Here is a 23,939-nt window from a genome sequence, read left to right on the forward strand (position 1 = left end):
CGGTCATACTTAGTGTCTCATGTAGAATGAGGGACCCCAATACAGGCTTTGTCAACACTCCTACAGTGCAGTCACAGTGAGCGTGTTCCCTGAGTGGAGTAGCTATCAGCGCTCAGAGTGCAGTGCTGTCCACACTTACACTTTACAGCACTGTAACTTGGTGCACTCGGGGCAGGGGAGTTTCACACCCTAGTGAGAACATTACGGTGCAGTACCTTGCGAGTGCAGGCAAACCCACACAGGGGTTATACCTGTGTAATTAAGGACAGAACTAAAACCTCAGGACCTCCTTGATTTTCTCCTGCTTGGCACCTTGTATTGTCACTGCTGTGCAAAGTGGGAGTAAATTGTTAGCAGATTGCAGTGATAGCCTGGCACACCCACTTTCCACTGGTATTAATGACGAGGCAAATTGTAAGGCAGTAGAGAATTGGGCCCAAAGGGACTGAATACATGAATGCAGTGACAACAATGAGAAGTCCTGTGGCACCTTATAGACTAACTGATATTTTAGAGCATAAGCTTTCGTGGGCAAAGACCCGCTTTGTCAGATGCATGAGTGGAGATTCCACTTTATGCTCCAAAATATCTGTTAGTCTATAAGGTGCCACAGGACTTCTTGTTGTTCTTGCAGATGCCGACTAATGCAGCTACTCCTCTGATACACGAATGCAGTGGCTATTAATTAAGGGTTAGAGGTTGACTAGCCTTAGGCTGCGTCTATACTATGAGATAAAATCAATTTTATTAAAATTGATTTCTTAACGCTGGGTTTTATCCATTCGATTTTGAGCATCTTCACCTTCCCACATGCTCCCCATAAAATCGACTTACCGCTGCCACACACAAGTAGCTTAAATCGAGTGCTGCTGCAGTGTATTGTGGGAACCTATCCCACAGTTCTCTGAGTCCCGTTGCATCTGGCCACATGTGGGTATATGATGCCATCATCCCATATTTCATTCCCCTCTTTCCCCTGCCGTGTTAAATATGTTTAAGTAGACGCAGGTGTTACACTGGCACTTAAGGGAATCATCAGTAATGGGCCATGGCAGCTAAAAGACAGTACCCAACGGACAGCCACGCAAATCATGACCACCCACAGAGTGCCTCTCTCAGGCTCAGAGCTGTATTTAGGCTGCCTGAGAAAGAAGACCCTTATGCCCAAGTAGGCACAGTTGTTACACTGGAACTTGAGTGAATCATCAGGCTAAAAGACCCCAGAATACAGCCAGGTTTGCACATGGAAAAGAAGATCCTTAAGACACAAATATTCCCTGCTGCAAGCCTTACTTCAACCACTGGGCTAGCTGTATCGCTAACACATTGCCTTCATTGAGACATGTATGGCTCAGGGTGGCTACAAGATCCCCAACGACAGGAGCCTCTTACAATCATGATCGCCGAGGGAGACGTTCCCCAGGCAGCTAAAAAAGACCTGGCTACAGCCATCCCCTGAAAATCGTGACCGCCAAGGGAGACATCCCCCAGGCGGCTAAAAGAGCCGTATCTACAGCCAGCCCCAGAAAATTGTGACCCTCACCGTGCGCAATCTGCCTGGCACCTTGCCCAGCACGTCCTTTCATTGGTTTGGGGTCAAGCCACGTGATGTGGCTGGGCACGGGAATGTTCCAGACTGCATGGAGCCTCTGTGGGGGGTGAAAGGGAGGGGATGGGGAGGTCAGGACAACATGTGAAGGCCTGAAAAGAAGTTTCTCGTCCTACCAGACAAGCACAACCGCAACGTACAGCCTAGCTGACACGTAGAATGGGGGGCCAATGGCTGATGCCAGGCAGCACAGAAAAAAAGAGGCAGCTAGCAGGGGTATACACAGAAGCACAGACCCCACAGCTGCACTACTAGCAAACAAAAAGAAAGACGATTTTTTCAGCCTCTCATGACCCTACAGCCACGGGCTTGCAGCTGCCAAATTGTAACAGTCTGTTGCCTAATCCCTATGCAATTGAGAGCAGTGGAGATGTAAGAGGCCAGAGCGGAGAACTGTGGTGCATTGTGGGGCACATACTGGACATCTGTGGAGGCTAATGAATTCAACTTAAAGATGTGCCACATCCTCACTACCCTTCATTCGGATTCTTAAATTCAAATAGAGTGCTACACCCATTGAGTTATTTCTATTTAGAATTTCGATATGATGTCAATTTTAGTGGTCCATAAATCAAGCTAACGGAATTTACAGTGAGTACAGGCACCGGGAAAAATCAGGCTAACTGACCTAAAATTGATTTTATCTCATAGCGTAGACTCAGCCTTTGCGTGGACACAAATGAACGAATGAGATGCCCTGCAACGCATACACAATCGTGTTAGGGCTATTCACATTGTGGTGTCAAATCCCAAGTAATGCAATCCCTGTGTTCCAGCTCAAACAAGGGAGTGAGGAGGAAGCACAGCCTTACAGGTGCAGAGCTCTCTGCACCAAAGGGAGAAGTAAGCGGCACCCTTCTGGGGATTCACCAGAGTGGGAGAAAGGGACCAGGGAGGAACCTGTGTATGCAAAACAACTCCTTCCTGTAGGAACTCCTAGGACAGAAACTCAAAGCTTAGATCTGGGCCTAGAAGCTCAATCCAGGCATAAATAATACAGTGCTTATTTATTTAGACTATTTGGAGCATATGCAAGAAGCTGCAGTACACAGAGCTAAGAAGGACTTGCCACGTATGTTTATATCTGTCCCTTTCAGGGTAGGGTAATTTAACCATTCGAAGACTTCCCATCCTGTTTAGCATGATCTATGTGAATGTTCAGATTTAGAAAGTAAAACTGTTGTCAAAATATTGTGTTGTTTCAAACTCTTGCTTTTTCATTTAATACCTTAGTAAAGCAAAAGTTCATGCTATGTAGTGTTTGATCACCAAGCAGAATAAACAGCCTTTATATGTCTGGCAAACATGGGCCCTGCACATCATACAGACATCAATACTTATTTAAAAATGACAGAAAAGCCATCCTATGGGAGCCTACCTCTGAGAAGCAGATTCCACAATTGCTTAAGAAAATAAAAGTGAGGAAATGTCTGCCAAACAGCCTCTGTTAGAGGAACAAATATCATTACCTGCTGCAACTCCCTTATCTGGCATGCTCAGAGCCTGACAGGCCCTGAACAAGAAAATTTGTTCAATGTGGGGAGGTCTCGGGTTCTGCAGACCCAGACTCCAGTATCCCTCCCCGGGACGTTGGCCCAAGCCCAGGCTCCCAGGAGCTTCCATGAGGCTACAGACAGCCCCTGTTTCCTGCCTCTCCCCCTCCACACCAGCTGCCATGGGGCAGATGAGGGTTCCAGCTCCCACTCCTGCTGGGGCTCCTGCATCGGTCCATATTCTTTCATCAGTGGTTTGAGCATTGGCCTGCTAAGTCCAGGATTGTGAGTTCAGTCCTTGAGGGGGCTACTTAGGGATCTGTGGCAAATAGATTATTAAAAAAAAAAAAAAAAAGGGATGGTGCTTGGTCCTGCCAAGAGGGCAGGAGCCTGGACTTGATGACCTCCTGTGGTCCCTTCCAGCTCTAGAAGATGTGTGTGTGTGTGTCCAGCAACATCCATGGTCCTGCAGGATGGCACCCTGTCCCCACCAGTTCCTTCAGGTGGTGAGAGACTTGTGGTTGAAGGGGCATCTTCTAGATCAGATACAAGGCCTGCTTTAGCACTGAGACCCTCCTCTGATCAGCTGTTGACTTTGGACCTGGTAAATGATGTTGTTCCATGTTCAGGCACTGTCCCCCCCAGCCCCCAACCTACCCAGGCTCCTCTGCTGTGGTGGGAAATAGGTCCCATAAACAGAGCTTGGGAGATTCTTCTGTCCAACAAAAAGTGCTGAGCAGCATCTTAATCCCCACCCCACCTGCTGCTCCTCTTGCAGTACAAAGGATGGAGCAACCATTCCCTGGTACCACACCATGAGCTGCAAGGGCCTGTGCCATCAACTGCAGTTCCAGCCATCAGGCTTCTGTTGAGTCTGGTACCAGACTTGCTTGCATCTCCATTCTGGATTCTTCACTAGTTCAGAAGTTCTCCAGTCGCAATTTCAGCATAAAGAGCTCATCCTCTGTTGTTCCACTGACACCTTTTGGCCGTGTCACAGAGCTACCAAGTCCATTATCTGTATCTGCAACCGAGATGGGCATGGAAGGTGTCTCTAGCCTTTGTTTGCCAGAAGCTTGGAATAGGTGAGAGGGTATGGATCACTTCATGATTGCCTCTTATGTTTGTTCCCTCTGAAGCACTTGGCATTGGCCACTGTCAGCAGACAGAATGCTGACTTGATGGATGTTTTGACTGACACAGAAGTGGCATTTAAAATTTAAAAAAAAGAAAATCCCAACTTCCTGATTCAGCATCACATTCAGGTTTGCTTTCCATGGTTAGATGAGGAGGAGGGATGATGTTCAGAGGCAGTCTAGTAAGTCTTGCTCAACAATAGGAAGCCCTCTTCCAAGGCAGTTTGTTCTGTCAAGTGGAAGTGGTTCTGAGTATGCATTAACCGGAGGAGTTCAACTGAAGCTGGCTTGCATCCAGAACATGTTGGTGTATGTTACACTTCCAGTCTTCTTAGTTCTGCTTAGTTCATTGAGCTGCTTAGTAGCAAAGAAGCAATTTCAGCAATTCATCCCCCCATCCAGGGGAAATCAGTGTCTTCAACCTCTATGGCAGTAAACATCCTGACAAGACTCACTTGTCTCCAGCTGCCAGTTGCATAGCTGGTTCCTGTTTGAGACCTTAATACTTTATTATCCTGCCTAATGTAACTATAAATATATAGTTGTTGAATTCTTTTTTTTGAATCCTACCCACTTCTTGGCATTAATGATATCTGCTGGCAGTGAGTTCTATAATTATTATAAAAATGAGAAGTCCTGAGACACCTTTTAGATTAACAAAATTTTGGAGCATAATCTTTCATGGGCAAAGACCCACTTTGTCAGATGCTTGTACATGTTGGCATACCTGTATGCATCAGACAAAGTGGGTCTTTGCCCACAAAAGCTTATGCTCCAAAAAAATCTGCTAGTCTATAAGGTGCCACAGGACTTCTCGTTGTTTTTCCAGATACAGACTAACACGGCTACCCCTCTGATACTTATAATTATTATGTTATAATATTTCCTTTTATCACTTTTAAGGTTGTTGCGTTGGCTTTAAATTTATTGCAGCAGCATCCCAGAAATCCAAATGGTGCCATTGTCTGTAACCTTAATATTATCCTTGACCTTGAAATCTTTTGCTCTTTTTCTGACACCCAGTCTGTTTATGATATCTCTGCAACATTTCCTTTCACAAATCAAAGCCATCTAGAATATGGTATGCATTTGTGCAAAGAAGCAAAGATAAGAACATACACAAGTAAAGCCAGGGCACACCCCTGGACTAGCCAACCACACCCTTTTGTGGCCATGATATTTTGATCTTCCCCACCTTGTACATCTGCACAGTTTAAGACATTGTTTTGCAATAAACTGAGGTCCCCAAGGAGACAAGGCAAGTAAGTGCCAAATCCACTCTTGGGGTTTTGCCCATTTTAACAGAGTCTTTTGTTGTTGTTGATCAACAATGCGATAATGTCCCTGTCCTCTAAATTTTTAATTTCAGTTGTAGAGACTCTATTCCTCATACTCATTCTTTCCCATAAAGTCTTATGCCACCATCTTTCTGGCTTCTGCAGAAATCTGACCCATGGTTCCTACACATACCTTTCACAATATGTGGTACACTTCATCCAGTCCCCTGAAAGTGCCAATAACAACTATGGGGAACCAGATTATCACTACACTCTTAACTGAGCTCATGGACAAAATGTGATAAAAAGCAAAAGCATCATATCACCTGCAGGTGAATACTTTTCACAGAATTGTCACTGGTATATCTGATCTCTCAGTCTTTGTCCTCACAGGAAATCGGAACATCTTCAAAAGTCAAGCCTGGGAACTTCAACACATAAATGTGCTAGACATTAAAAATCATGATCTTAATAAAGACATTGCTATAATAACCCATAAATCCAATCTGTAAACCACTAACTCCTGCTTTTGTCTTATTACTGAAAGGTGTTAGCAGGTCACTTCTCTTTAAATGATCTCTTACAATAGGTGTAAATTATGGATGCTAAACAATCTGTCCCACCTTGTGCTTAGGCCATGTCTATACACCATTTATGGTGGCAAACTTTTGGTGCCTGGGATATGACACATCCACCTCTGAGCAACATACATTTTGCCAGCATGAGCAACACACTCGTGCACACAGCAATGCCAGCAAGAGACACTCTGCTATCAGTGGATCTGGTTTTATGATGTTGACAGAAGAGATTTCACCTCTGCAGAACATGGCAAAACAAGCACTCTTGCAGCAGAACAGCTGTATCAGTGCTGCAGTCAGTTTGTTAGTGTGGACACTCCTTACTTGTAGCATTTGGAGACACTCTCCCAGACCTGAAGAACAGGTCTGTGAACCTCGAAAGCTTCTCTCTTTCGCCAGCAAAAGCTGGGCCAATAAAAGGTAACTTCACCCACCTTGTCCCTGTAACAGGACTCTGCATACAGTCTAATTGTGAACTAAGTACTTTGTCACCCTCAGATCAAGTTTTTAATGCTCAGCAGTCACGATGCAGCACATCTAGCACACCTAGCATTCACCCAGGTAGATGAGACATTGGAGGCTGTGTCTACAGCTGTGGTTCTCAGTCAGGGATATGCATACCCTTGGAGGAATACAGAGGTCTTCCAAGGGGAACATCAGCTTAGTTAAGTACATTTCTAGTTGTACAGCAGGTGGCCTAAAAATCACACGCGAAGTTAGTGAAAATTAACGTTTCATACAGGCTATTACTTGCTTATAGTGCTATGTAACTACAATATTGACATTCTAAATTTATTTTAGAATTAGACGGTAAACATGAGAAAGTAAGCAAGTTTTTGGTAGTAGTGTCCTGTGCCACCTTTATATTTTTGTGTCTGATATTGTACTTAAGCAGTTTGGACGTGAGGGGAAACTTGGTACGCAACAGAAATCAGATTCCTGAAAGAAGTACAGTAGTTTGGAAAGGCTCTGAGCCATTGGTGTACACTGGGGTAGACAAAAATCAGCATTGGGGGCCAGATCCACCCCCGCAAGAATGTCTCCCACAGCCGACCAGCTGAGCAGTAGAGCACGCATACTTAACAGCTAGCAGCATGTGGTCAGATGCCTCTCCTTGTTCCATCCGCTGCTGAGCTGCTCCTAGGATTCAGAGCAGGGATCAGGGACAGGGAGACAGGCAGCAGAACTGCTCCACTCTGAAGCATGGATGGCAAGTGACTCACTCGGGAATGCAGAGTACGGGAGACAACAGAGCATGGCACATTTCCCTTACACAGATGGAGGGTGGCTCAGAAATGCACCCCCACCCTCAGGATTATCAGAATCCTAGGAGCAGCTCAGCAGAAATGTACCCAACGGCAACTAGCACACACACGCTGTGACCCACAGTCACATATACCCAATGGGCGCCACACACACACATTGCCACTGTCACATAGACACTGCAGCACCCACTGTCTATATCACAGAATGTGTCCCTCCCATGTGAAGTATTTCTCTTTCACAGTTAGACACTCTTTGCCTCTCTGTGTAGTCCCCAGCCTCTCCCCCTTCTGCCTGAGGCCCCAGTCCACAACCAGTACCAAAATTCATGGAGTGGCCCCGCTGCGAAAACTATTGCCCACTCCCAGTGTACACTGTGGGGTTATACAGCATAGCTGTGGTCTAACAACAAATGGCCAAAGTGCAAAAACGAAAGCACCATTTACAAGCTGAAATTTACGCTGGGTCTACACTTACTAGGAATATCGACGGCTACTACGCAATTTTAGGTATGCCAATCGCGTACCAAAAATCGATTTTGTGGCTGCCAATATTCATTTCTGTCCTTACTGCAGAATGCCGACAGGAGCACTCCTCCCACTGGCATTCCTTAGCCTTGCGGCTCGCGAAGAGTTCTGGGGTCAATATTGACCACGGAACGTGTTGTTTCACGTGTGTGCGAAATGGCACCCTGGAAGATTGAACCTAAGCGTTCGATATTCTGTGGTGAGTGTAGAGCCAGTGTTAATCCCATAAGATAGTCTACAAATATGTATTCATAGTTAATCATTTAGTAAAAATCAGGATCAGCTGACAAATGATTTGCAAGCAGGAAAAAAAGCCTGAATTAATTAGATAATTTATGCACATAATTCCAATTGCTCTAGAAACTACTAATCACATTTTCAAAAATTAAAGATTATATAAGAAGCCCTAATGTCACATTGTAACATGAAAACCAAAACCTGCAGCAGCATGTAGTGTCTCATATGTAAGGGACAAACATCTTAGGTGGGAATCTATACTTTCTAATTGATTAGAGGGTAGTTGCACAAGAGAGATTCAGTTTGCATCTTCCAGCCCTTTTATTCTCCTGGACATAAACTCTGCTACAGCTGGCTTTGAAGTCTTGTGCACACCTGTGTAGATTACAAAGAGGGGAAGGCAGGTCCTTCCACACCCAAACGCTAAATTCACAATGCAACATGACAAGTAAGATATGCCCTGCAGCACACTGTTTTAAAGTCAGGCTGATGACTGACAATTTTATAATTAACCCTTTCCTAGGGATCAGCATCCAATTCCCAGACTTGTGACTCAAGAAAACAAACATACTGAATAAGCTGACTGTTTTTTTAAAAATAAATAAATAAATAAACTAACAATAGGAGTCTGAGTCACCTGTGACTGAATTCAGTCTAAAGTCTCTCACGCACTTCAATGAGTGGACATATCGGGAGCTCCACTGATTTCAGATTGGAGAACCAAAGCCTAAGGCATCTTTTAGCCATTAATTTTGATATATTGGTGTCATTATAAGAGACAGGTTTCACTTTCCCACTCCATCTCCTACTCCTTGAATGCCTTCCCCCAGTCTGGTAGGCCAAGCCACTTACTCTCTTTGCACCCAAATCTCTCCACAAGAAGCAAGTCATTTGTAACAATTGATTTAAAAATACACTTCTCAGAATAGTATACAAGTGCACATCCCTAAGCTGAGCAACCTCATAGTATTGCTGCTGTGACCCTCTGCCTCTCTCAGCCCATTTCTTTCCTAATGGCTGTTGCTCACTTTCATCACTTAACATCACATCAGATTTTAGACTGTAATTGATTCTGCTACAGTCTGTGGCATAAAACAGTATCATACTATTGGAGCTGGCCCAATGTAATCTCATGACCTCCATATTTAGGCTGAAGAAAAGATTTGCAACGATGGAACTCATTTAGAGCTCATCTAACTTTCCTCAAGTCAGAAGAGTAGTTGCCAACACAACACTCCCATGTCGCACCAAAGGGAGTGAAGAAATCTTTTAGTAATCCTGTTCTCCTCTGCCAGAACTCAGAGCCTCATGACCAGCACAATCTCCTATCAAACAGTATTTTCATGAAAGTCTGACACATCTACCATTCAGGGCCGAGCATTTAACTGTTAGTGGGGTAGCAGATTGCTCATGTGCATTAGGGACGGTTATCTCAAGCTTCAGAAAAAACAGACACTGGGAGAAAATGAAGTACATGGACATTACAAACTAGTGTGACCAGGTAAGATTTTGGCTCCTAACTGGACTTTTCAGATCTGCTGATTCCATGTATTTACTTTGAAAATTTAACCCCTTTTATTTTTACCTCTTTCTTCCAGTGTGGCCCTATTCCTGGTGGCAATCACATGATAGAGGGTCTTGATTCTGATTTATGGGAATTAGGGGCTAGGTGCTAAACAGACTATATTCACTGCAACTGCATACAGAGTCCTTGTCCAGCTAGGAAGAAGGGTTTCAGCCTTCAAAATATGGTACAGCAGAGAGCTTCCTTTTCTAGCCCACTTCATCCTCCTGTGAGAGGAAAGTGGCAAGATCACAGCAATGGTATGAGTGGGCCCAGGTTGGGAAAGGGGTGGGACCAGGTTGGCATCAGCCTTCCCAATTATGTAGCAATGATCAAGGAAATGATGATGACCATTCACAGAGAATGGTTATTAAAGGTTTACAGTCATGTTGCCTCTTTAAGGGGTCCTATCACAATTGATAGCAGGGTCGGGAAGTGGCACATTGACTTGGATGGAGTGGAGAGGAGCAGCAAACAGATGTAGGTCATAGAAGCACGGAGCCTCTAGTTGACTGGAAGGGGGCCATATTTCTATCTCCATGCAGTCCCAGAGAAGGCCTGTCTCACCTGGATCAGGTTGAAGTGGCCAGGATGATTCAGACAATTGGATGGTGGCATTCAACTGCATGGAACCAGCTGCTTCCCCTTATACCTTCTTCAGCAGCCTTAAAGCAGAAAGACGTGATTATCATTTACCCTCGGTGAAAATGATTTGAGAAGGATTGAGAGGGTTGACTTGATAATGAAAGCTAAGAGCAGATCCAGAATTTTTCCCTGGGATGATGATTATCTAGTCCGGCAGGTTGCAGCACAGGGTATAATAGGGAGCTATGAAGCCTCCATAAATTGATAAGACCAGGAGGTAGCTAAATTCCTATGTAACCAAGTGGGTTTTGTAATACCTCTTTGGGACATGTTAGCCATGTCTACACGTGCACGCTACTTCGAAGTAGCAGCACTAACTTCAAAATAGCGCTTGTCACGGCTACACGTGTTGGGCACTATTTCGATGTTAACATCGACATTAGGTGGCGAAACGTCGCAGCCACTAGCCCCATGAGGGGATGGGAATAGCGCCCTACTTCGAAGTTGAACATCGAAGTAGGGCACGTGTAGACGATCCGCGTCCCGCAACATCGAAATAGCGGGGTCCGCCATGGTGGCCATCAGCTGAGGGGTTGAGAGACGCTCTCTCCAGCCCCTGTGGGGCTCTATGGTCATCGTGTGCAGCAGCCCTTAGCCCAGGGCTTCTGGCTGCTGCTGCTGCTGCAGCTGGGGATCCATGCTGCATGCACAGGGTCTGCAACCAGTTGTTGGCTCTGTGGATCTTGTGTTGTTTAGTGCAACTGTGTCTGGGAAGGGCCCTTTAAGGGAGCGGCTTGCTGTTGAGTCCGCCCTGTGACCCTGTCTGCAGCTGTGCCTGGCACCCTTATTTCGATGTGTGCTACTTTGGCGTGTAGACGTTCCCTCGCAGCGCCTATTTCGATGTGGTGCTGCGCAACGTCGAAGTTGAACATCGACGTTTCCAGCCGTGTAGACGTTATTCATCGAAATAGCCTATTTCGATGTCGCTACATCAAAATAAGCTACTTCGATGTAGGCTTCACATGTAGACGTAGCTGTTACCACGAACCTGACTTATTCAAAGGATATAGAGCCCATATATATGGGTAGTGGGTGGACTGCTGGCCTGGGGAGTCTAGGACACCCCAGACTTCCCTCTTCTACCTGAGGCTCTACCCCTTCTGTGCCCCCATGGAACCCTGCCTCCCAACCCCCTGGTGGGTGCTGGCCCTACCCCAGTCTAAAGCACCTGGCCCTGGAACATTGGGCTTTAGGGCAACACAGTCCCATTCCCCACAAGCCCTGGAGCATGGGAAGACCAGGCAGCAAGCCACAGGACAGCCAGAAGCAGGAGGTGCACTGGTGCAGGGTGTGGGTGGGCTTAGCTTCCCTCTGTCTCTGCTATTTGCCACTCATGCACATATATTTTGTCCAGTATTAAGGAAGGAATCTGTATATATCTGAAAACCTGGTAGAGGATAGAGGGAGGCAGTCAAGCTAAATTGCTGGTGCCTCCTTTGTGGAAAATGCCCAGTGCAGGTACTTCCTATAGAAAGGGTACATTTATCAGATAAAAAGGATTGGAACAAGATTTAAAGGAAATCGTGCCTTACAGGAACTGAGGGTTTCAGCCTCCAATATTCAGTACTGCAGGGAGCCAACCCCATGCCTTTTCTAGCCTACTTCATCCTCCTGTGAAAGTAGTTATTAAAGGTTCATAGTCAGGTGCAAAGGAACTAACAAGTGGGGTTCCACAGGAGTCAGATTTGGGGCCAGTTCTGTTTAATATCTTCATCAATGATTTAAACAATGGCACACAGAGTACACCTATCAAGATTGCGAATGATGCCAAGCTGAGAGGGGTTGCAAGTACTTTGGAGGAGAGGGTCAGAATTCAAATGATCTGGACAAACTAGAGGAATGGCCTGAGGCAAACAGAATAAAGTTCAATAAGGACAAATGCAAAGCACTCCACTTAGGGAGGAACAATCAGTTTCACACATACAAAATGGGAATTGACTTCCTAGGAAGGACTAGTGCAGAAAGGGATCCAGGGGTCATAGTGGACTGCAAGCTGAGCACAAGTCAACAGTGTGATGCTGTTGCAAAAAAGCAGATGTGATTCTGGGATGCGCTAACAGCAGTGTTGTGAGCAAGACATGAGTAGTAGTTCTTCTGTTCTAGTTTGCGCTGATTAGGTCTCAGTTGGAGTATGATGTCCAGTTCTGTGCACCACGTTTCAGGAAATATGTGGAGAAACTGGAGAGGAGCAAGAGAAGAGTAACTAAAATGAATAGAGGCCTTGAAAATATGACTTCTGAGAGACAATTAAAAGAACTGGGTTTGTTTAGTTTGGAAAAGAGAAACCTGAGAGATGACATGATAGCAGATTTCAAGTACCAAAAAGGGTGTTACAAGGAGGAGGGGGAAAATTATTCTTTTTAGCCTCTGATGATAGGACAAAAAGCAATGGGCTTTATTGAAGCAAGGGAAGTTTAAGTTGGACATCAGGAAAAACTTTCTAACCGTCAGGGTGGTTAAGCAATGAAATAAATTGCCTAGGGTGGTTGTAGAATCTCCATCGTTGGAAATACTTAAGAACAGGGTAGATAAATATCTAATAGGGATGATATAGATGGGCTTGGTCCTGCTGTAAGTGCAGGAGACTGGATTTGAAGTTCACCCAAGCGCTCAGCCGCTATCGCTATGTCTCCCATCCGAAAACCCTAACTTTCAAGGTTGATTTGACTTCATGTGCCAGCATATTCAGCAAGCCTGACAGAAAGACAGGAGGCAGTACAAGTGGTTTAATTAGGCCATCACTTTATTGTTTTAAAATATCTGGGTGTACCCAGCAATAAACTGTACAATGCAGGTCATCACAGAATCATAGAATCACAGATTACTATGTAGTAACAGAGAGAAAGTCGTACTAGTCTATATACTATCAAAACAAAAAAGCTGTGAAGTAGCACTTTAAAGACTAACAAAATAATTTATTAGGTGAGCTTTCGTAGGACAGACCCACTTCTTCAGACCTGAACTCTCTTTTATATTCAAATTCGACACATTAACACATGGTTTGAACCGGGATGCGAATTTTCTGGGCCATTATAGGGGCTCTTTTGAAAACTTGGCTTAATCTAATTCTAGACTTCCCCCCTCCGCCCCGCCCTCTCTGATGTCCTCACCTTGATAATTTTTTTTCTGATTTGTCAACCTTGATTACTATTTTTGGTTCTCTATGCCTTAAATATTGAGTCTGTTCTGGTATGGCTATGGTCTGAAGAAGTGGGTCTGTTCCACGAAAGCTCACCTAATACACCTCACCTTATTTGGTTAGTCTTTAAAGTACTACTTTACAGCTTTTTTGTTTTGAGATTACTATATGTTTTTTGTTTTGAGATCACTATATATTGTTTTGAGATTACTACATGTGTGTAGCATAGCTAACTGAGAGGTTTTTAGGCTCTTGTTTGCTTTTCCAAAACTTCTAAAAGTCATTAAGAATTAGTGCACTAGAAGAGATTTAGAGTTAAGTGGATTTTAGGTCTTCAAAAGGCAGATCAAGCTGTACATGCTGTCTCTAAATTATAATTAAAATAGTTACATAAAAGTACATTATAATGCAAAATAAAAATCTTCTGGCAGTTCAAACTCTTTGTTTATTTGAAGAACTGTCCTTGGGAAATATTCAAATGTTACACCTGATTTGAAACTTCTTATTTTTTCTCTCTTTTTCTGCTTCCTTAAGCTCTGACCTTATTTTAGCTTCCTGAAGAAAACTTCAGTAATATCCAATTTAGAATTTCCTGGGCAAGGGAATATAGTTACCAGTTGCTCACTGTGTGTTAGATATAACAAGATGTTGTTACCTTAAACAGTAGCACTGGGAGTGCCAACAATAAAAAATTATTGCCTTTGTTTTAAAGGACAGGATAGTCAATTCTCCTCTGAAAAGTGACTGTGAAAATTGCATCTGAGAGGGCCATGTTTATTGTCACTCAGTGACTCTATATCACATTAACTCGGTTTGAAAAGAAAGACAAACCCGAATATAGAGCAGGGGAATTTGAACTTTTGGCAGGAGACATTATTAGCCCTCACCTGAGCTAACCTTAAAGGGCAGGGTTATTACGCTTCAGCAGAGATATGTCTCATTGATCCTGTTAAAGAGTGACACATAATTAGACTGGTGTAATTGCCATGTCCCTGAAGCCTACTGCAAGAGCTGAATTCTTCCTGCCAAAAGTTCAAATTCTGCTGCACTACATCACAAACTGAATTGATCTGTGGTCAGTGGCACACAATGAATATGCAATTTTATAGGGTAATTTTTCAAAGTAGAAGCACACGGATTACTATGTGTTAACTATCAGCCTTCAAAACTTCCCTTCACCACAGTCTTGCCCAACTGCCAAACCCCAACTGCTTCACAACCTTCCAGACTAAAAAATATCATCCCCTCTGCTGTAACAATGGTTTTTACACCATTGCCTTAAAACAGGATGTCCTATGTCATGCCAAGACACCTTTGAAAATTAATTCATTGATGCCCCCCTTTGCCCATTTGTCCCACAGACATTTCTGTTTTTCATGCTGCATCTAGTCAAACCATTAGCTGTTACGCATTCAGATCCCTCCTGGAACCTCGCTTCTGATATGATTCCTCCAATATCAGTATTCATTTGTATAGCTTTTCTTACTTTACATATATAACATATACATAGACCCTCCAGCTAATAGTAATGTTCTCTTATAAGCCTGTGTATTATAGTGCTGAAAAGTAGGTAACAACTGTCCCGGGAGGCACTAATAGAGTTAATACTGTAGTTCTTAGGATTTGTTATTTGTATTATGGGAATGCTTAGATGCCCCCACTGAGCTCAGGACCTTGTAGTACTGGGCTCTCTATTCAGCAAAAGACAGCTCCTGCCTTGTCCTGTAAAACTAACACTCTAACTAAACTGATCAGACAAAGAAAAACTTATCATTCCTGATTTACAGATGGGAAAGAATTAAGGGGCTTCATCCTACAACCATTGCCATCGATGGCAAAACTTCCATTGACATAAATGGCACAGGGCCAAGACCACAGTGAATTGTCTGAAGTCACACAGGAAGTCTTGACAGAGCTGAGAATGGAACTGTGATGCTGGCAGGCTGGGTGTCAGCTCATGTCTCAAAGGGATACTGACGAATGCACAGCTGGAATCTGTCTGGTTCACATGTAGGTAAATACAGATGAATACATAGTAGAATTACAAGAAAGTGTGCAGTGATTGCATGTTTTTGACTTGCTGCTTGCTTTAATCTTACTTGTGATATCTGGGTTTCCTAGTGCAGTATAATATTTGAGCAGTTGTATCATTAGCCTTTGTAGCCGTGTATAATAAAAAGACTACAGCTGCACTCTTACTGTTCTGCTTGTGAAGACAAGACATTCAAGTGAACTCCTCCCATCTGCTGAGTTTGCAGATCCAAGCACAAGGATGGAGAGAGATTAAAATCACCAAGCCAAAGGAACTAAGCAACTCTGTGCTGCTTGGATTAATGTGTGGGGCAGGGAGTATTTCTAGGCATAAGCAAGTGATCCCCTGCTGCTTAGCCTGAGTTTGCCCTAAAGGTCAAATAGAACTTGCTGATTGTATTACCTTCTGAAAACTAAGACTGTAAGTCATCCATGTGTCTGTTTGCTTGCTTTAACCTTGCAAACACCCTACTTTCCTTTTCTTAGTTCGCTATGGGATCGCCTACAGGAATCTTGGTGTAAGGCCTAAAGTACAATTTACATGAAGTGCAGGTTATTTATTGTAATTCAGGCATAAACTGAATATTGTGATTTTTCATGTAAGGAGCCACCAATTACAGTTGCTCTTACAAGACAAGACAGACCAGACTACCCTTGTTAAGGCTGTTAAAGTGCCTGGGGCCTGGTCAACACTAGGGTGTTAGGTCGAACTTAGCTGATTTAGATAGATTTTCTGTCCAATCAATCTGCACTACAAGGTTGTTCCACTTAATTGAAGGGCTCCTAAAGTTGATTTTGGTGCACCTGCTGTTCACGAGAAGTAACACCTCATTCAACCTTGCATGGTCGACTTTGGGGTAGTGCAAATGGAGAATTGCTCTTTCATAAAATTAGTTTGTGTTGTTAAACTTCTCTCATTTACAGTAAAAACCTGATCCTAATGTCTGTCCTTTACTTATTTGTTGTTGCAGTGTCAGCAACAATAGTTTCTTTCACAACTGGCCCCCACATCCAGCTGTTAGACTGGCACAGATAGAATCATAGAGTTGGAAGAGACCTCAGGAGGTCATCGCATGCAACTCCCTATTGAAAGCAGAACCAATCCCAACTAAATCATCCCAGCCAGGGCTTTGTCAATCTGAGACTGAAAGACCTCTAAGGAAGGATATCAGAAGCTGAAAATGAACATGGGAAGGTATGTTCCTGGAGCACATGCAAGGCACCCACATGGGCAGGGCACAGTTAAATGCATGGAGAAGAACCATGCTGAACCATATGCCCCCCTCTCTCTATATGTTCTATACGCTCTCTCCCCACTCTTGGTGCCCCAGAATGCGGGTAGGGGCCGGAGTCAAGGGTAGCCTTCCATTCCACTCCAAAGGACATTTCTCAGCGCAGAAGGCTGATTGCGAAATGCCTCTCGCCCTTACTCACCCCATCACACACGCACATCTCATAGAACTGGAAGGGACATCGGGAAGCCATCGACTCCAGTCCCCTGCCCTCTTGGCTGGACCGGTGCCTGTCATGAACTCCTTTAGTATGTGCCTCATTTTGTCCCTTAGAGAAACATGCATAGCCTCTCAACACAGTGTCTGCATTGCTTGTGTTGCACAAGCAGCAGGGTGGGAGTTTTACAAGTTTACGGGACAGTGCACATCGTACAGGGGGCAGAGGGAAAGTTAAGTTTAGGACTCGTGACCTGTGTTCCCTGCAAGCTGCAATTCCAATGCCACCCAGCTGTTTAGCACAGTGCACGCAGCTAGGTTTCTTGTGTCTACTGGTAGCGAATATTCACACATGCCTCAGTAACATAAGCAATGTTTGTCAGTACATGGATTTAAAAAGTTCACACATGGATGGAAAAGATTAGAGGGAACATTGCTCATGACTGATTTGAGGGTTATGTCCTGGCTTTTAACAGTCTCCCCTGAAGTTGGTACTGATACTCTGGAATCACCATTGGGAACATAACAGGAACACACGTCTCCTGAATTCCAGTTCAGTGCCTAAGTCAAAAGACCAAAAATCATAGTACGAGCACCAGGGGACTTGCCTCTAAACTCTTTTCAAGTAACAAACAGATGAGCTATTCTATTATTCAGAGGATTGTGCATGTTTGTGCAATCCAAACAATAAATAGATTGATCAATCATATCTCACTGGTTACATAATGCATTTATATATTATGTGTGTGTATACACACACACAAACACACACCGATGTACACAGAGACTCATAAATTAGAGCTGGCTTCTGGTTACTCCAGGCAGAGACTCCACTCCTGCCACTCCCTCAGCTATTTGCATGTGGGACAGCCAGAATGCTGATGCTTGCATTCCCTGACTATGTCAAGGAAAGGGGTGTGTATTGGCATTGCCAGAGGCACACCTCACCCACAGGAAGTACCTGTGGGATACAGGTGTGGCCCAGCTTTACCCCACCTACATGCCAGCTGGCAGCTTCAGACTGGTACTGGAGGGAACACCTGCAGCACCTCTGAAAAGAGCTAAAAGCTTCACCCAAGCACATCGTTCCCAGTACCCCCAAAGACATTCTATCTGCCTTAGCACTCCACATGTGGAATGCTTCTGGCAGCTGCTATATTGTGGCATTGTGCTACAAGCCCTACACCCACGAGTGCCCCCCTCCCCAAACCCATGTAACCCATATACCATTACTGGGGTATCACAGAGGAATCGGGAAGAGAAAGGTATGTTAAATAAGTAAAGATAGGAGCATTTAGGCCAGAGAGGAACAATTAAAGAATCAGAAATCACATTACCCTGGTGGATTTCTCAGAACTGTATACAATTCCTGGAGATTTCACAGCTGATACCACAGCACCTGTGTAGAAAGGAAGACTCAAAACACAACTTTGTGTCCAGAGAGCAGTTAAAAATTATAGTGTAATGATCAGGGTCCAAGAGCTTACCATGCTGGACATGGAGTGGCTGTATATATAATAATGAGAACATCCATTGTTCCATTAAACAGAAGTTTTTTAAAAGTTTGGAAGGATATAAACTGACGTGCTTCTGGCATATTAAAGCCTGTGGCGGTTAGGAAGAAAATTGCCTTATGGGCTGATTAATAGAATTATTACTGATTTATACACTTGTATAGCAGATTAAAATAAATCCCTAGATGTGGAAATGAGTTTGGCTATCACAGGGCAGGCCCCAATGAACAAGAGTTTATTTCACAAATACCACCTCAACACAATCCGAATTCACTGACAACTTTGAAGGCAGCGTCAGCTGGGGGGCTGAGGGTTTAAATGATCATTTAGTCTGAATAATGCCTCTCTCTCTGAAAGTGGTCAGTCCAAGTCAGCCCAGACACACGTTTGTGTGGCATTGGTGGGGGGAGAGTGGAGCGGGGGAGACACTATCTATAGTTCTGTGGATAAAGAGAGGATTTCAGCCCCTTATCTGGCACCTTTCATTACCTGAAATTCACACTTTTTTTTTAAAAAAAAAGAACATGGATGATACAGGCAGTCCAGCCAGGTCAGTATCAAATCCAAGTGCATTAAACATTGCCTCTCTCAATAGAAAGAGTACACAAGACAGACTTCAATTGATTAAAATTATTTCAAGGCCCATTTATCTCTCATTGATGTTAATGGGAGTTTCGCATATCCATAGGTATAGTATCAGGCCCTACTTTAGCTCAAATTGTTGGTTATAGAACATGATTTACCAGAAGGTGAAGTAGCTCTGCCTTCTACTTTCCCTCCAGCAAGAAATCCAACCTGGGATTAAATCACCCCTCCCTGTCAAAATCTGATGCTGAGTTAGAAGCCAAAGATGGGTGTGGTATTAGTCAGAATTGCATTTCCAAATCATCATTTATACAAAGACCCCAGGGCACAGTTACACATTTATATGAAACACAAATATCAAGAAGACGTTTACTAAACAGAAATGGAATCTTTACATTTAGACCCAAGTAACAAAAGCTAGTAACGTCTCAACACTCCTATAACAAAACATGTCACATTTTCACATGAGATTTACTTTAGTTCTTTTTTTATTTACCATTCCTTCTGAGTTTCTTGACACTGAAGCTTTGGACTAAGTTACACTTTCAAAAATATTAAAAATATTAATATATTAAAAATATAAACTGGGTTGACTATCAAAGTCGAACACACAGGATGGGTGTGAAGGCAAGCCACTTCTTGGGAAGTGCTGAGCACCTGCAACACTCATTACAATAAATGGGAGGTTATTAACCTCAACCCAGAAAAACAGGTAAGCACGTGCTAAACTTTACACATGTGAGTAGAGCTATTGTCTTAGCAATGAGCTCCTTTTAGGATTAATCCATAGGTGATTAGATGCCGCTGTCAACAGAGAACATTTTATACAATGAGGGGTTCCAGGGAGAGACTAAATTCACAAAAACCTTTCAGAGAAACGTCAGGGGGACATGACTAGCAGTTGACACTATTGTGACTCTTGTTAGAGATATGATTTAAACTAATTAACAGCAAGGAACTGACAGTACACTAGGACAAAAATCACAAAATGATCTGAGAAGCAATGGAAATGTTGTATTATTTAGCCCTGATATAAAAACTGAGCAATGAACAGGAAATTGGGGCTGGTGGAATGTAGTCCTAAATTGCAGTAGTTAAGTGCATCGAAAGGAGGGGAAATTGAGGAAGTAAAGTCATAGAAGACAGCAGAGCTGAATTCAGAATTTTGTCAATTTTCAAAAAAGCCATGTTCCAGTCCAGTCAGCTCAGCTTCAAGCAAAGGCACAGAGGGATAGCTGTGTTCGTCCGTAGCTTCACAAATAACCAACAGTCCTGTATCACTTTAAAGACTAACACATTTATTAGGTCATGAGCTTTCATAGATAAGACCCACTTCCTCAGATTATTGGAGTAGGCAATTAGAATCTAGAGTTTATATAGCAGAGAGAGGGAAGAGAAAGAAAGAGGGAAAAAAGCGAGGGGATTACCTGTCACTTCTAGGAGTAGTAGATGACGCAAATTAAGTTAAGTGGGATGTGTGCCATTCCTGAAAATATCGTAAGTGGAGAAATTGCCCTTGTAATGTATAAGACAACTGAGATCTCTGTTAAGGCCTAATTTAAATGTGCCAAATTTGCAGATGAATTCCAGTTCAGATATCTCTCCCTGTCATCTTGCGGTAAAATCTTTTCTGGAAGAATGGCTACTTTTAAATTCATTATTCAATGTTCAGGGAGATTAAGTGTTCCCCTAGAGGTTTTCCAGTTCCTTAGGTCAGATTTATGTCCATTCATCCTTTGGCATAGAGACTGTCAGGTTTGTCCAATGTACATGGCAGAGGAGCATTGCTAGCAAATGATGACCTATATCTCATTAGTGGATGTGCAGTTGTACAAGCTCCTGATGGTGTGGTTGATGTGGTTAGGTCCAGTGATAGTGTCATTAGTATAGATATGAAGACAAAGTTGGCAAAGGATTTTGTTGCAGAGATAGGTTCCCGGGTTAGTGTTTCTCTGGCATGGCGTGTGGCTGCTGGGGAGTACTTTACGGAGGTTGAGCAGTTGTCTGTAGGAAAGGACAGGCCTGTCACCCAAGACCTGTGAGAGTGATGGATCATGTTCCAGTGTAGGTTGTCAATGACGTTCTGGAGGGGCTTAAGCTAAGGACTGTAGGTCATGACAAGTGGTGTTCTGTTATTTTCCTTGTTGGGTTTATCATGAAGTAGATGACTTGTGGGTATTCAGCTGGCTTTGTCAATCTGTTTCTTTACTTGCCTAGGTAAGTAATTAAGTATTATGAATGCTTGATGAATATCTTGTAGGTTTTTGTCTCTGTTGTTGGTGGGATTGGAGCAGATAACATATCTTGGGCCTTACTGTAGACAATGGGTTGTGTGATGGGTCTTGGATGGAAGCTGGAGGCATGTAGGTAAGAGTAGCTGTCAGTGGATTTCCAGTATAGAGTAGCAATAATGTGACCTTCGTTGATTTGTACTGTAGTGTCCAGGAAAGGGATCTCTTGTCCAGGCTGAGATTGATGGTGGGTTGGAAATTGTTGAAATCCCTGTGGAATTCTTCAAGGGACTTCTTTCCAGGGTCCATATGATGAAGATGTTATCAATGTAGCATAAGTTGAAGAGGGGTGCTAGGTGATGAAAGCTGAGGAAACATTGTTTTAGATTAGCCATAAAAATGTTGGCGTATTGTGGGACCATGCAGGTGCCCATAGCCATGCTGCTGACTTGAACATAGAAAATTGTTCCCAAACTGAAAATAGTTGTGGGAGCGGACAAAGGCTGCCAAGGCTGTTTCCCACGCTGACACTTGGAGTGCAGAATGTGTGCCCCGCTCCAAGAGACCTTAAAATTACCTTTCTTCAATAGGCTTCTGCTTATAAGCTTCCCAAGGTCACAGATGCCATGACCTTGTGAGATAGCTGCCACCACCCAAATGACAAAACCCCTTCAGATGTCTATCTGTGGGGTAACCCCCAGCTCCTAATCCTCCCTTAGGAGACAGCTTGAAAACAAAGAGGAAAAAATTAAACTGCAATCTCTGATAGCTGACCTTTCAGTTTTAGGCATGCATATATACAGACTCTTCTCTAGGATACAGGCATTAAATTGTTGCCTTAAAAAGGTGATTTATTAACAAAACAAAACAAAAAATACACGATAAAGCATACTTGCTTGCTAGGTGTTACAAAGTAACAAAAAAAAGGTAGATTAAAGCACAGATAATTACTTCCTTGGGATTCAGTTTAAATGTGTTATGTTTGGATTGGTTTGGCCAAGCCATAAGTTATGTACTAAAAATGAAAATAAATTGGCTTTAATATATAGAGACAGAAGAGTGCTAAGCCTAGTTAATTAGCAGTTTGGCAACTTGATGATTGTGTTCTTCTGTTTTGACTTACAGAATTGCAAGTTTTTCATGTTGGGCAATATGTGTATGACTTCTTATGTTGGAATATGGAAGACAATCACGCAGTATGAATTACAGGTTTATTGGGCTGAGGGGAGCAGCTGCACATTTTACCAGTGTTTTTTCAGTGTTTTGTTTTGCAAGATTGGCAGAAGTTATAATGGTGTTGCTATTTATGCGTTCACACACTGACACTTGTGGTCGGTTGCTCCAGGGAATGATGGAATTCAGCATTCACCGAATCAAGCCGTCGGTGGAGCATTCAGTATGTACACTTGGATCTACCTCGGTTTTCTTTTGCAGTTGGCATTTATTGTCTGTACTACCAGTGCCTAAATTTTAAATGACTTAAAGAGAATATGTGTAACCTTTTAAGCCACTGGGATGAGAAACCAGGATTTACTATTAATGCTAGAGTTTGGCTATTAATATACTGCAGCTAGTATGTTGGGCCTGAATTTCCCACGCTGCTCCACATAACCTGAACTTGCATAGAAAATAAAGGTGAAATCATAGCCCTCATGAAGCAATGGCAAAGCTCCAATAGACTTCAGGAGCCAGGATTTCACACTAATAATCTATTTGGGTGTAAGGACCTTTCTGGATGGAACAGTCCATAGTGGCAAGACCTTAGTAGGTACATATGGCATCCTGCCAAGCTCTTCTCCTTATCTGCAATACTAACATAGCTACATCTTTTCTTCCTTTCCTATTACCACTTCCATGTGCGACTCTGCATGGCTAATCTAAAACAATGTTTCCTCAGCTTCCATCACCTAGCACCCCTCTTCTCCTTATGCTACATTGATGACATCTTCATCCTATGGACCCCTGGTAAGGAGACCCTTGAAGAATTCCACAGGGATTTCAACAATTTCCAAGCCACCATCAATTTCCAATCCACCATCTGCATGGCATATCCTCCTTAACACTGTTTTCCAGGCCCCAAATCATTAAAACAATAGTAGTTGAACAATCTAGAGGTGTACATACCTTAAGCACACAGTCATATGATTATTACTCTTGTCCTATTTCACCATTCTTTTGTATTACCCTCATTTGTTTTCACATCTAATGTTCATCTGTATCCTTCTTGGACAGGAAAGACATCTTTCTGCATGTACCTCCGAAGAACCCAACATGAGTTTGGTCATTCAGAAAATCTACTATATATTTTAGAGAGTTTGTGTGTCTGTCTCTGAATGGAAATGCATAACAGACCCCAAAGCAAGACAGGAAACTGAGCCTCTAGAAGGCATCACAGGTAATGATGGTGGGGGGCCATCATTCCCCATGGCAATAAATGGACTTCATCATGATAAACAGGTTCTAGAACAATCCAGAAGAGATTTGGGAAAACAAGTACAGAATGCCAGATGGTCTGGTTGTGGTCAAGTCAGTAATCCCAAAACCAAATAACAGTTGCAGCATCACTAGTAGAAAAAACCATATATACCTGGTCAGCCAGTGTATCTCCAAAAGTATTAACACATGTACAAATTCACACAAATCAGGAACTGAGTATTTTTAA

This window comes from Carettochelys insculpta, chromosome 4 (assembly GCF_033958435.1).
Source record: "Carettochelys insculpta isolate YL-2023 chromosome 4, ASM3395843v1, whole genome shotgun sequence".
Lineage (NCBI taxonomy): Eukaryota > Metazoa > Chordata > Testudines > Carettochelyidae > Carettochelys > Carettochelys insculpta.